The following is a 13668-nucleotide window of genomic DNA, read 5'->3' on the forward strand; positions in this document are numbered from 1 at the left end:
GTGGGGAACTAGGTCTTTCTCTGTGGTCTCCACAGGGGATTCAGACACCCTTTCGTCTTGGGAGATGCAAGACGAGCCTGCATTCCAGTCACTGCAGGAATATCCGGCCTTATTTCGAGTCAGGGCATCGCGGTGTCCATTCCACTTGAGGCCGCAAACTCAGGGTCCCTCTCACATACCTAGAGCTGAGAGAAGCCTCCTCTTGAGGTGCTTGTGGTAAGGTGGTATTCCTCTGGAATCGAAGCCAGGGACTAACCTCTCATCTCGAGTTGATTTTTGGTCCACGGAGCTCTTTCGTGTTGCTACAGTGACCTCAGGATCCCTCTAGCCTTGAAACAGTGTTCTTGGGGTTTCTCTGGAGTGCCATGAAGGTAATCAAGGCTCCTTTCATGTGTGATGTGCAACACAAAATTGCTCTGCACGCAGTGCAGGGAAATCGGGCCTCATCTCGCGGCGAGGGGGAAGTCTCATGGTTTTTCTCGAGTTGCGGCGGGAACCTGGGGTATATTCTCGAGTTACGACGGGGATGGCCCTTCCACACACGTGTTTGTTCAGCCACGTCAGGACTCTTGCCTAGTTGCGAGACACAACTCGGGATTCTCCTCGAGGCTTGGCAAGGCAATTGGGACGCCTCTCCAGCTGAGGCGGGAGACCAAGGGTCCCTTTCCACGTGCCACAGGAATCCTGGGACTCCTATCAAGTTTCACGAGGAGTCAGGCATCGTCTCCTTTGGAGGCACTGATCTCCGCGTACCTCTGGAGTTTTCAAAGGATGTGAGGCCTCCGGTCGCGATGAGGTGGGGAACTAGGTCTTTCTATGTGGTCTCCACAGGGGATTCAGACATCCTTTCATCTTGGGAGATGCAAGACGAGCCTGCATTCAAGTCACTGCAGTGATATCCAGCTTTATTTCGCGTCAGAGCATCGCGGTGTCCATTCCACTTGAGGCCGCAAACTCAGGGTCCGTCTCACATACCTAGAGCTGAGAGAAGCCTCCTCTTGAGGTGCTTGTGGTAAGGTGGTATTCCTCTGGAGTCGAAGCCAGGGACTAACCTCTCATCTCGAGTTGATTTTTGGCCCACGGAGTTCTTTCGTGTTGCTACAGCGACCTCAGGATCCCTCTATCCTTGAAACAGTGTTCTTGGGGTTTCTCTGGAGTGCCATCAAGGAAATCAAGGCTCCTTTCATGTGTGATGTGCAACACGGAATTGCTCTGCACGCAGTGCAGGGGAATCGGGCCTCATCTCGCGGCGAGGGGGAAGTCTCATGGTTTTTCTCGAGTTGCGGTGGGAACCTGAGGTATATTCTCGAGTTACGACAGGGATGGCCCTTCCACCCACGTGTTTCTTCAGCGACGTCAGGACTCCTGCCTAGTTGCGAGGGACAACTCTGGATTCTCCTCGAGGCTTGGCATGGCAATTGGGACGCCTCTCCAGCTGAGGCGGGAGACCAAGTGTCCCTTTCCAAGTGCCACAGGAATCCTGGGACTCCTATCAAGTTTCACGAGGAGTCAGGCATCGTCTCCTTTGGAGGCACTGATCTCCGCGTACCTCTGGAGTTTTCAAAGGATGTGAGGCTATCGGTCGCGATGAGGTGGGGAACTAAGTCTTTCTCTGTGCTTTCCACAGGGGATTCAGACAACCTTTCGTCTTGGGAGATGCAAGACGAGCCTGCATTGAAGTCATGCAGGGATATCCGGCCTTATTTCGCGTCAGGGCATCGCGGTGTCCATTCCACTTGAGGCCGCAAACTCAGGGTCCCTCTCACATACCTAGAGCTGAGAGAAGCCTCCTCTTGAGGTGCTTGTGGTAAGGTGGTATTCCTCTGGAGACGAATCCAGGGACTAACCTCTCTTTTCGAGTTGATTTTTGGTCCACAGAGTTCTTTCGTGTTGCTACAGTGACCTCAGGATCCCTCTATCCTTGAAACAGTGTTCTTGGGGTTTCTCTGGAGTGCCATCAAGGAAATCAAGGCTCCTTTCATGTGTGATGTGCAAGACGGAATTGCTCTGCACGCAGTACAGGGGAATCGGGCCTCATCTCGCATCGAGGGGGAAGTCTCATGGTTTTTCTCGAGTTGCGGCGGGAACCTGGGGTATATTCTCAAGTTATGACGGGGATGGCCCTTCCACCCACGTGTTTGTTCAGCCACGTCAGGACTCCTGCCTAGTTGCGAGGGACAACTCGGGATTCTCCTCGAGGCTTGGCAGGGCAATTGGAACGCCTCTCCAGCTGAGGCGGGAGACCAAGGGTCCCTTTCCACGTGCCACAAGAATCCTGGGACTGCTATCAAGTTTCACGAGGAGTCAGGCATCGTCTCCTTTGGAGGCACTGATCTCCGCGTACCTCTGGAGTTTTCAAAGGATGTGAGGCCTCCGGTCGCGATGAGGTGGGGAACTAGGTCTTTCTCTGTGGTCTCCACAGGGGATTCAGACATCCTTTCGTCTTGGGAAATGCAAGACGAGCCTGAATTCAAGTCACTGCAGGGATATCCGGCCTTATTTCGAGTCAGGGCATCGCGGTGTCCATTCCACTTGAGGCCGCAAACTCAGGGTCCCTCTCACATACCTACAGCTGAGAGAAGCCTCCTCTTGAGGTGCTTGTGGTAAGGTGGTATTCCTCAGGAGTCGAAGCCAGGGACTAACCTCTCATCTCGTGTTGATTCTTGGTCCACGGAGCTCTTTCGTGTTGCTACAGTGACCTCAGGATCCCTCTAGCCTTGAAACAGTGTTCTTGGGGTATCTCTGGAGTGTCATCAAGGAAATCAAGGCTTCTTTCATGTGTGATGTGCAACACGGAATTGCTCTGCACGCAGTGCAGGGGAATCGGGCCTCATCTCGCGGCGAGAGGGAAGTCTCATGGTTTTTCTCGAGTTGCGGCGGGTACCTGGGGTATATTCTCGAGTTACGACGGGGATGGCCCTTCCACACACGTGTTTGTTCAGCCACGTCAGGACTCTTGCCTAGTTGCGAGACACAACTCGGGATTCTCCTCGAGGCTTGGCAAGGCAATTGGGACGCCTCTCCAGCTGAGGCGGGAGACCAAGGGTCCCTTTCCACGTGCCACAGGAATCCTGGGACTCCTATCAAGTTTCACGAGGAGTCAGGCATCGTCTCCTTTGGAGGCACTGATCTCCGCGTACCTCTGGAGTTTTCAAAGGATGTGAGACCTGCGGTCGCGATGAAGTGGGGAACTAGGTCTTTCTCTGTGGTCTCCACAGGGGATTCAGACATCCTTTCATCTTGGGAAATGCAAGACGAGCCTGCATTCAAGTCACTGCAGGGATATCCAGCCTTATTTCGCGTCAGGGCATCGCGGTGTCCATTCCACTTGAGGCCGCAAACTCAGGGTCCCTCTCACATACCTAGAGCTGAGAGAAGCCTCCTCTTGAGGTGCTTGTGGTAAGGTGGTATTCCTCTGGAGTCGAAGCCAGGGACTAACCTCTCATCTCGAGTTGATTTTTGGCCCACGGAGCTCTTTCGTGTTGCTACAGTGACCTCAGGATCCCTCTAGCCTTGAAACAGTGTTCTTGGGGTTTCTCTGGAGTGCCATTAAGGAAATCAAGGTTCCTTTCATGTGTGATGTGCAACACGGAATTGCTCTGCACGCAGTGCAGGGGAATCGGGCCTCATCTCGCGGCGAGGGGGAAGTCTCATGGTTTTTCTCGAGTTGCGGCGGGAACCTGGGGTATATTCTCGAGTTACGACGGGGATGGCCCTTCCACCCACGTGTTTCTTCAGCGACGTCAGGACTCCTGCCTAGTTGCGAGGGACAACTCTGGATTCTCCTCGAGGCTTGGCAGGGCAATTGGGACGCCTCTCCAGCTGAGGCGGGAGACCAAGTGTCCCTTTCCAAGTGCCACAGGAAACCTGGGACTCCTATCAAGTTTCACGAGGAGTCAGGCATCGTCTCCTTTGGAGGCACTGGTCTCCGCATAACTCTGGAGTTTTCAAAGGATGTGAGGCTATCGGTCGCGATGAGGTGGGGAACTAAGTCTTTCTCTGTGCTTTCCACAGGGGATTCAGACATCCTTTCGTCCTGGGAGATGCAAGACGAGCCTGCATTGAAGTCACTGCAGGGATATCCGGCCTTATTTCGAGTCAGGGCATTGCAGTGTCCATTCCACTTGAGGCTGCAAACTCAGGGTCCCTCTCACATACCTAAAGCTGAGAGAAGCCTCCTCTTGAGGTGCTTGTGGTAAGGTGGTATTCCTCTGGAGACGAATCCAGGGACTAACCTCTCTTTTCGAGTTGATTTTTGGTCCACAGAGTTCTTTCGTGTTGCCACAGTGACCTCAGGATCCCTCTATCCTTGAAACAGTGTTCTTGGGGTTTCTCTGGAGTGCCATCAAGGAAATCAAGGCTCCTTTCATGTGTGATGTGCAAGACGGAATTGCTCTGCACGCAGTACAGGGGAATCGGGCCTCATCTCGCATCGAGGGGGAAGTCTCATGGTTTTTCTCGAGTTGCGGCGGGAACCTGGGGTATATTCTCGAGTTACGACGGGGATGGCCCTTCCACCCACGTGTTTGTTCAGCCACGTCAGGACTCCTGCCTAGTTGCGAGGGACAACCCGGGATTCTCCTCGAGGTTTGCAGGGCAATTGGGACGCCTCTCCAGCTGAGACGGGAGACCAAGGGTCCCTTTCCACGTGCCACAGGAATCCTGGGTCTCCTATCAAGTTTCACGAGGAGTCAGGCATCGTCTCCTTTGGAGGCACTGATCTCCGCATACCTCTGGAGTTTTCAAAGGATTTGAGGCCTCCTGTCGCGATGAGGTGGGGAACTAGGTCTTTCTCTGTGGTCTCCACAGGGGATTCAGACACCCTTTCGTCTTGGGAGATGCAAGACGAGCCTGCATTCCAGTCACTGCAGGGATATCCGGCCTTATTTCGAGTCAGGGCATCGCGGTGTCCATTCCACTTGAGGCCGCAAACTCAGGGTCCCTCTCACATACCTAGAGCTGAGAGAAGCCTCCTCTTGAGGTGCTTGTGGTAAGGTGGTATTCCTCTGGAGTCGAAGCCAGGGACTAACCTCTCATCTCGAGTTGATTTTTGGTCCACGGAGCTCTTTTGTGTTGCTACAGTGACCTCAGGATCCCTCTAGCCTTGAAACAGTGTTCTTGGGGTTTCTCTGGAGTGCCATCAAGGAAATCAAGGCTCCTTTCATGTGTTATGTGCAACACAGAATTGCTCTGCACGCAGTGCAGGGGAATCGGGTCTCGTCTCGCGGCGAGGGGGAAGTCTCATGGTTTTTCTGGAGTTGCGGCGGGAACCTGGGGTATATTCTCGAGTTACGACGGGGATGGCCCTTCCACCCACGTGTTTCTTCAGCGACGTCAGGACTCCTGCCTAGTTGCGAGGGACAACTCTGGATTCACCTCGAGGCTTGGCAGGGCAATTGGGACGCCTCTCCAGCTGAGGCGGGAGACCAAGTGTCCCTTTCCAAGTGCCACAGGAATCCTGCAACTCCTATCAAGTTTCACGAGGAGTCAGGCATCGTCTCCTTTGGAGGCACTGATCTCCGCGTACCTCTGGAGTTTTCAAAGGATGTGAGGCTATCGGTCGCGATGAGGTGGGGAACTAAGTCTTTCTCTGTGCTTTCCACAGGGGATTCAGACATCCTTTCGTCCTGGGAGATGCAAGACGAGCCTGCATTGAAGTCACTGCAGGGATATCCGGCCTTATTTCGAGTCAGGGCATCGCGGTGTCCATTCCACTTGAGGCCGCAAACTCAGGGTCCCTCTCACATACCTAGAGCTGAGAGAAGCCTCCTCTTGAGGTGCTTGTGGTAAGGTGGTATTCCTCTGGAGACGAATCCAGGGACTAACCTCTCCTTTCGAGTTGATTTTTGGTCCACAGAGTTCTTTCGTGTTGCTACAGTGACCTCAGGATCCCTCTAGCCTTGAAACAGTGTTCTTGGGGTTTCTCTGGAGTGCCATCAAGGAAATCAAGGCTCTTTTCATGTGTGATGTGCAAGACGGAATTGCTCTGCACGCAGTACAGGGGAATCGGGCCTCATCTCGCATCGAGGGGGAAGTCTCATGGTTTTTCTCGAGTTGCGGCGGGAACCTGGGGTATATTCTCGAGTTACGACGGGGATGGCCCTTCCACACACGTGTTTGTTCAGCCACGTCAGGACTCCTGCCTAGTTGCGAGACACAACTCGGGATTCTCCTCGAGGCTTGGCAAGGCAATTGGGACGCCTCTCCAGCTGAGGCGGGAGACCAAGGCTCCCTTTCCACGTGCCACAGGAAACCTGGGACTCCTATCAAGTTTCACGAGGAGTCAGGCATCGTCTCCTTTGGAGGCACTGATCTCCGCGTACCTCTGGAGTTTTCAAAGGATGTGAGGCCTCCGGTCGCGATGAGGTGGGGAACTAGGTCTTTCTCTGTGGTCTCCACAGGGGATTCAGACATCCTTTCATCTTGGGAGATGCAAGACGAGCATGCATTCAAGTCACTGCAGGGATATCCAGCCTTATTTCGCGTCAGGGCATCGCGGTGTCCATTCCACTTGAGGCCGCAAACTCAGGGTCCCTCTCACATACCTAGAGCTGAGAGAAGCCTCCTCTTGAGGTGCTTGTGGTAAGGTGGTATTCCTCTGGAGTCGAAGCCAGGGACTAACCTCTCATCTCGAGTTGATTTTTGGCCCACGGAGCTCTTTCGTGTTGCTACAGTGACCTCAGGATCCCTCTAGCCTTGAAACAGTGTTCTTGGGGTTTCTCTGGAGTGCCATCAAGGAAATCAAGGCTCCTTTCATGTGTGATGTGCAACACGGAATTGCTCTGCACGCAGTGCAGGGGAATCGGGCCTCATCTCGCGGCGAGGGGGAAGTCTCATGGTTTTTCTCGAGTTGCGGCGGGAACCTGGGGTATATTCTCGAGTTACGACGGGGATGGCCCTTCCACCCACGTGTTTCTTCAGCGACGTCAGGACTCCTGCCTAGTTGCGAGGGACAACTCTGGATTCACCTCGAGGCTTGGCAGGGCAATTGGGACGCCTCTCCAGCTGAGGCGGGAGACCAAGTGTCCCTTTCCAAGTGCCACAGGAATCCTGGGACTCCTATCAAGTTTCACGAGGAGTCAGGCATCGTCTCCTTTGGAGGCACTGATCTCCGCGTACCTCTGGAGTTTTCAAAGGATGTGAGGCTATCGGTCGCGATGAGGTGGGGAACTAAGTCTTTCTCTGTGCTTTCCACAGGGGATTCAGACATCCTTTCGTCCTGGGAGATGCAAGACGAGCCTGCATTGAAGTCACTGCAGGGATATCCGGCCTTATTTCGAGTCAGGGCATCGCGGTGTCCATTCCACTTGAGGCCGCAAACTCAGGGTCCCTCTCACATACCTAGAGCTGAGAGAAGCCTCCTCTTGAGGTGCTTGTGGTAAGGTGGTATTCCTCTGGAGACGAATCCAGGGACTAACCTCTCCTTTCGAGTTGATTTTTGGTCCACAGAGTTTTTTCGTGTTGCTACAGTGATCTCAGGATCCCTCTAGCCTTGAAACAGTGTTCTTGGGGTTTCTCTGGAGTGCCATCAAGGAAATCAAGGCTCTTTTCATGTGTGATGTGCAAGACGGAATTGCTCTGCACGCAGTACAGGGGAATCGGGCCTCATCTCGCATCGAGGGGGAAGTCTCATGGTTTTTCTCGAGTTGCGGCGGGAACCTGGGGTATATTCTCGAGTTACGACGGGGATGGCCCTTCCACCCACGTGTTTGTTCAGCCACATCAGGACTCCTGCCTAGTTGCGAGGGACAACTCTGGATTCTCCTCGAGGCTTGGCAGGGCAATTGGAACGCCTCTCCAGCTGAGGCGGGAGACCAAGGGTCCCTTTCCACGTGCCACAAGAATCCTGGGACTCCTATCAAGTTTCACGAGGAGTCAGGCATCGTCTCCTTTGGAGGCACTGATCTCCGCGTACCTCTGGAGTTTTCAAAGGATGTGAGGCCTCCGGTCGCGATGAGGTGGGGAACTTGGTCTTTCTCTGTGGTCTCCACAGGGAATTCAGACATCCTTTCTTCTTGGGAGATGCAAGACGAGCCTGCATTCAAGTCACTGCAGGGATATCAGGCCTTATTTCGAGTCAGGGCATCGCGGTGTCCATTCCACTTGAGGCCGCAAACTCAGGGTCCCTCTCACATACCTAGAGCTGAGAGAAGCCTCCTCTTGAGGTGCTTGTGGTAAGGTGGTATTGCTCAGGAGTCGAAGCCAGGGACTAACCTCTCATCTCGAGTTGATTCTTGGTCCACGGAGTTCTTTCATGTTGCTACAGTGACCTCAGGATCCCTCTAGCCTTGAAACAGTGTTCTTGGGGTTTCTCTGGAGTGCCATCAAGGAAATCAAGGCTCCTTTCATGTGTGATGTGCAACACGGAATTGCTCTGCATGCAGTGCAGGGGAATCGGGCCTCATCTCACGGGGAGGGGGAAGTCTCATGGTTTTTCTCGAGTTGCGGCGGGAACCTGGGCTATATTCTCGAGTTACGACGGGGATGGCCCTTCCACACACGTGTTTGTTCAGCCACGTCAGGACTCTTGCCTAGTTGCGAGACACAACTCGGGATTCTCCTCGAGGCTTGGCAAGGCAATTGGGACGCCTCTCCAGCTGAGGCGGGAGACCAAGGCTCCCTTTCCACGTGCCACAGGAATCCTGGGACTCCTATCAAGTTTCACGAGGAGTCAGGCATCATCTCCTTTGGAGGCACTGATCTCCGCGTACCTCTGGAGTTTTCAAAGGATGTGAGGCCTCCGGTCGCGATGAGGTGGGGAACTAGGTCTTTCTCTGTGGTCTCCACAGGGGATTCAGACATCCTTTCATCTTGGGAGATGCAAGACGAGCATGCATTCAAGTCACTGCAGGGATATCCAGCCTTATTTCGCGTCAGGGCATCGCGGTGTCCATTCCACTTGAGGCCGCAAACTCAGGGTCCCTCTCACATACCTAGAGCTGAGAGAAGCCTCCTCTTGAGGTGCTTGTGGTAAGGTGGTATTCCTCTGGAGTCGAAGCCAGGGACTAACCTCTCATCTCGAGTTGATTTTTGGCCCACGGAGCTCTTTCGTGTTGCTACAGTGACCTCAGGATCCCTCTAGCCTTGAAACAGTGTTCTTGGGGTTTCTCTGGAGTGCCATCAAGGAAATCAAGGCTCCTTTCATGTGTGATGTGCAACACGGAATTGCTCTGCACGCAGTGCAGGGGAATCGGGCCTCATCTCGCGGCGAGGGGGAAGTCTCATGGTTTTTCTCGAGTTGCGGCGGGAACCTGGGGTATATTCTCGAGTTACGACGGGGATGGCCCTTCCACCCACGTGTTTCTTCAGCGACGTCAGGACTCCTGCCTAGTTGCGAGGGACAACTCTGGATTCACCTCGAGGCTTGGCAGGGCAATTGGAACGCCTCTCCAGCTGAGGCGGGAGACCAAGTGTCCCTTTCCAAGTGCCACAGGAATCCTGGGACTCCTATCAAGTTTCACGAGGAGTCAGGCATCGTCTCCTTTGGAGGCACTGATCTCCGCGTACCTCTGGAGTTTTCAAAGGATGTGAGGCTATCGGTCGCGATGAGGTGGGGAACTAAGTCTTTCTCTGTGCTTTCCACAGGGGATTCAGACATCCTTTCGTCCTGGGAGATGCAAGACGAGCCTGCATTGAAGTCACTGCAGGGATATCCGGCCTTATTTCGAGTCAGGGCATCGCGGTGTCCATTCCACTTGAGGCCGCAAACTCAGGGTCCCTCTCACATACCTAGAGCTGAGAGAAGCCTCCTCTTGAGGTGCTTGTGGTAAGGTGGTATTCCTCTGGAGACGAATCCAGGGACTAACCTCTCTTTTCGAGTAGATTTTTGGTCCACAGAGTTCTTTCGTGTTGCTACAGTGACCTCAGGATCCCTGTATCCTTGAAAGAGTGTTCTTGGGGTTTCTCTGGAGTGCCATCAAGGAAATCAAGGCTCCTTTCATGTGTGATGTGCAAGACGGAATTGCTCTGCACGCAGTACAGGGGAATCGGGCCTCATCTCGCATCGAGGGGGAAGTCTCATGGTTTTTCTCGAGTTGCGGCGGGAACCTGGGGTATATTTTCGAGTTACGACGGGGATGGCCCTTCCACCCACGTGTTTGTTCAGCCACGTCAGGACTCCTGCCTAGTTACGAGGGACAACTCTGGATTCTCCTCAAGGCTTGGCAGGGCAATTGGAACGCCTCTCCAGCTGAGGCGGGAGACCAAGGGTCCCTTTCCACGTGCCACAAGAATCCTGGGACTCCTATCAAGTTTCACGAGGAGTCAGGCATCGTCTCCTTTGGAGGCACTGATCTCCGCGTACCTCTGGAGTTTTCAAAGGATGTGAGGCCTCCGGTCGCGATGAGGTGGGGAACTTGGTCTTTCTCTGTGGTCTCCACAGGGGATTCAGACATCCTTTCTTCTTGGGAGATGCAAGACGAGCCTGCATTCAAGTCACTGCAGGGATATCCGGCCTTATTTCGAGTCAGGGCATCGCGGTGTCCATTCCACTTGAGGCCGCAAACTCAGGGTCCCTCTCACATACCTAGAGCTGAGAGAAGACTCCTCTTGAGGTGCTTGTGGTAAGGTGGTATTGCTCAGGAGTCGAAGCCAGGGACTAACCTCTCATCTCGAGTTGATTCTTGGTCCACGGAGTTCTTTCATGTTGCTACAGTGACCTCAGGATCCCTCTAGCCTTGAAACAGTGTTCTTGGGGTTTCTCTGGAGTGCCATCAAGGAAATCAAGGCTCCTTTCATGTGTGATGTGCAACACGGAATTGCTCTGCACGCAGTGCAGGGGAATCGGGCCTCATCTCTCGGCGAGGGGGAAGTCTCATGGTTTTTCTCGAGTTGCGGCGGGAACCTGGGGTATATTCTCGAGTTACGACGGGGATGGCCCTTCCACCCACGTGTTTCTTCAGCGACGTCAGGACTCCTGCCTAGTTGCGAGGGACAACTCGGGATTCTCCTCGAGGCTTTGCAGGGCAATTGGGACGCTTCTCCAGCTGAGACGGGAGACCAAGTGTCCCTTTCCACGTGCCACAGGAATCCTGGGTCTCCTATCAAGTTTCACGAGGAGTCAGGCATAATCTCCTTTGGAGGCACTGATCTCCGCATACCTCTGGAGTTTTCAAAGGATTTGAGGCCTCCTGTCGCGATGAGGTGGGGAACTAGGTCTCTCTCTGTGGTCTCAACAGGGGATTCAGACACCCTTTCGTCTTGGGAGATGCAAGACGAGCCTGCATTCCAGTCACTGCAGGGATATCCGTTCTTATTTCGAGTCAGGGCATCGCGGTGTCCATTCCACTTGAGGCCGCAAACTCAGGGTCCCTCTCACATACCTAGAGCTGAGAGAAGCCTCCTCTTGAGGTGCTTGTGGTAAGGTGGTATTCCTCTGGAGTCGAAGCCAGGGACTAACCTCTCATCTCGAGTTGATTTTTGGTCCACGGAGCTCTTTCGTGTTGCTACAGTGACCTCAGGATCCCTCTATCCTTGAAACAGTGTTCTTGGGGTTTCTCTGGAGTGCCATCAAGGAAATCAAGGCTCCTTTCATGTGTGATGTGCAAAACAGAATTGCTCTGCACGCAGTGCAGGGGAATCGGGCCTCATCTCGCGCCGAGGGGGAAGTCTCATGGTTTTTCTCGAGTTGCGGCGGGAACCTGGGGTATATTCTCGAGTTACGACGGGGATGGCCCTTCCACCCACGTGTTTGTTCAGCCACGTCAGGACTCCTGCCTAGTTGCGAGGGACAACTCGGGATTCTCCTCGAGGCTTGGCAAGGCAATTGGAACGCCTCTCCAGCTGAGGCGGGAGACCAAGGGTCCCTTTCCACGTGCCACAAGAATCCTGGGACTCCTATCAAGTTTCACGAGGAGTCAGGCATCGTCTCCTTTGGAGGCACTGATCTCCGCGTACCTCTGGAGTTTTCAAAGGATGTGAGGCCTGCGGTCGCGATGAGGTGGGGAACTAGGTGTTTCTCTGTGGTCTCCACAGGGGATTCAGACATCCTTTCTTCTTGGGAGATGTAAGGCGAGCCTGCATTCAAGTCACTGCAGGCATATCCGGCCTTATGTCGAGTCAGGGCATCGCGGTGTCCATTCCACTTGAGGCCGCAAACTCAGGATCCCTCTCACATACCTAGAGCTGAGAGAAGCCTCCTCTTGAGGTGCTTGTGGTAAGGTGGTATTCCTCAGGAGTCGACGCCAGGGACTAACCTCTCATCTCGTGTTGATTCTTGGTCCACGGAGCTCTTTCGTGTTGCTACAGTGACCTCAGGATCCCTCTAGCCTTGAAACAGTGTTCTTGGGGTTTCTCTGGAGTGCCATCAAGGAAATCAAGGCTCCTTTCATGTGTGATGTGCAACACGGAATTGCTCTGCACGCAGTGCAGGGGAATCGGGCCTCATCTCGCGGCGAGGGGGAAGTCTCATGGTTTTTCTCGAGTTGCGGCGGGAACCTGGGGTATATTCTCGAGTTACGACGGGGATGGCCCTTCCACACACGTGTTTCTTCAGCGACGTCAGGACTCCTGCCTAGTTGCGAGGGACAACTCGGGATTCTCCTCGAGGCTTTGCAGGGCAATTGGGACGCCTCTCCAGCTGAGACGGGAGACCAAGTGTCCCTTTCCACATGCCACAGGAATCCTGGGTCTCCTATCAAGTTTCACGAGGAGTCAGGCATCGTCTCCTTTGGAGGCACTGATCTCCGCATACCTCTGGAGTTTTCAAAGGATTTGAGGCCTCCTGTCGCGATGAGGTGGGGAACTAGGTCTTTCTCTGTGGTCTCCACAGGGGATTCAGACACCCTTTCGTCTTGGGAGATGCAAGACGAGCCTGCATTCCAGTCACTGCAGGGATATCCGGCCTTATTTCGAGTCAGGGCATCGCGGTGTCCATTCCACTTGAGGCCGCAATCTCAGGGTCCCTCTCACATACCTAGAGCTGAGAGAAGCCTCCTCTTGAGGTGCTTGTGGTAAGGTTGTATTCCTCTGGAGTCGAAGCCAGGGACTAACCTCTCATCTCGAGTTGATTTTTGGTCCACGGAGCTCTTTCGTGTTGCTGCAGTGACCTCAGGATCCCTCTAGCCTTGAAACAGTGTTCTTGGGGTTTCTCTGGAGTGCCATGAAGGAAATCAAGGCTCCTTTCATGTGTGATGTGCAAAACAGAATTGCTCTGCACGCAGTGCAGGGGAATCGGGCCTCATCTCGCGGCGAGGGGGAAGTCTCATGGTTTTTCTCGAGTTGCGGCGGGAACCTGGGGTATATTCTCGAGTTACGACGGGGATGGCCCTTCCACACACGTGTTTGTTCAGCCATGTCAGGACTCTTGCCTAGTTGCGAGACACAACTCGGGATTCTCCTCGAGGCTTGGCAAGGCAATTGGGACGCCTCTCCAGCTGAGGCGGGAGACCAAGGGTCCCTTTCCACGTGCCACAGGAATCCTGGGACTCCTATCAAGTTTCACGAGGAGTCAGGCATCGTCTCCTTTGGAGGCACTGATCTCCGCGTACCTCTGGAGTTTTCAAAGGATGTGAGGCCTCCGGTCGCGATGAGGTGGGGAACTAGGTCTTTCTCTGTGGTCTCCACAGGGGATTCAGACATCCTTTCATCTTGGGAGATGCAAGACGAGCCTGCATTGAAGTCACTGCAGGGATATCCAGCCTTATTTCGCGTCAGGGCATCGCGGTGTCC

Source organism: Cervus elaphus, chromosome 20 (genome assembly GCF_910594005.1).
Source record: "Cervus elaphus chromosome 20, mCerEla1.1, whole genome shotgun sequence".
Lineage (NCBI taxonomy): Eukaryota > Metazoa > Chordata > Mammalia > Artiodactyla > Cervidae > Cervus > Cervus elaphus.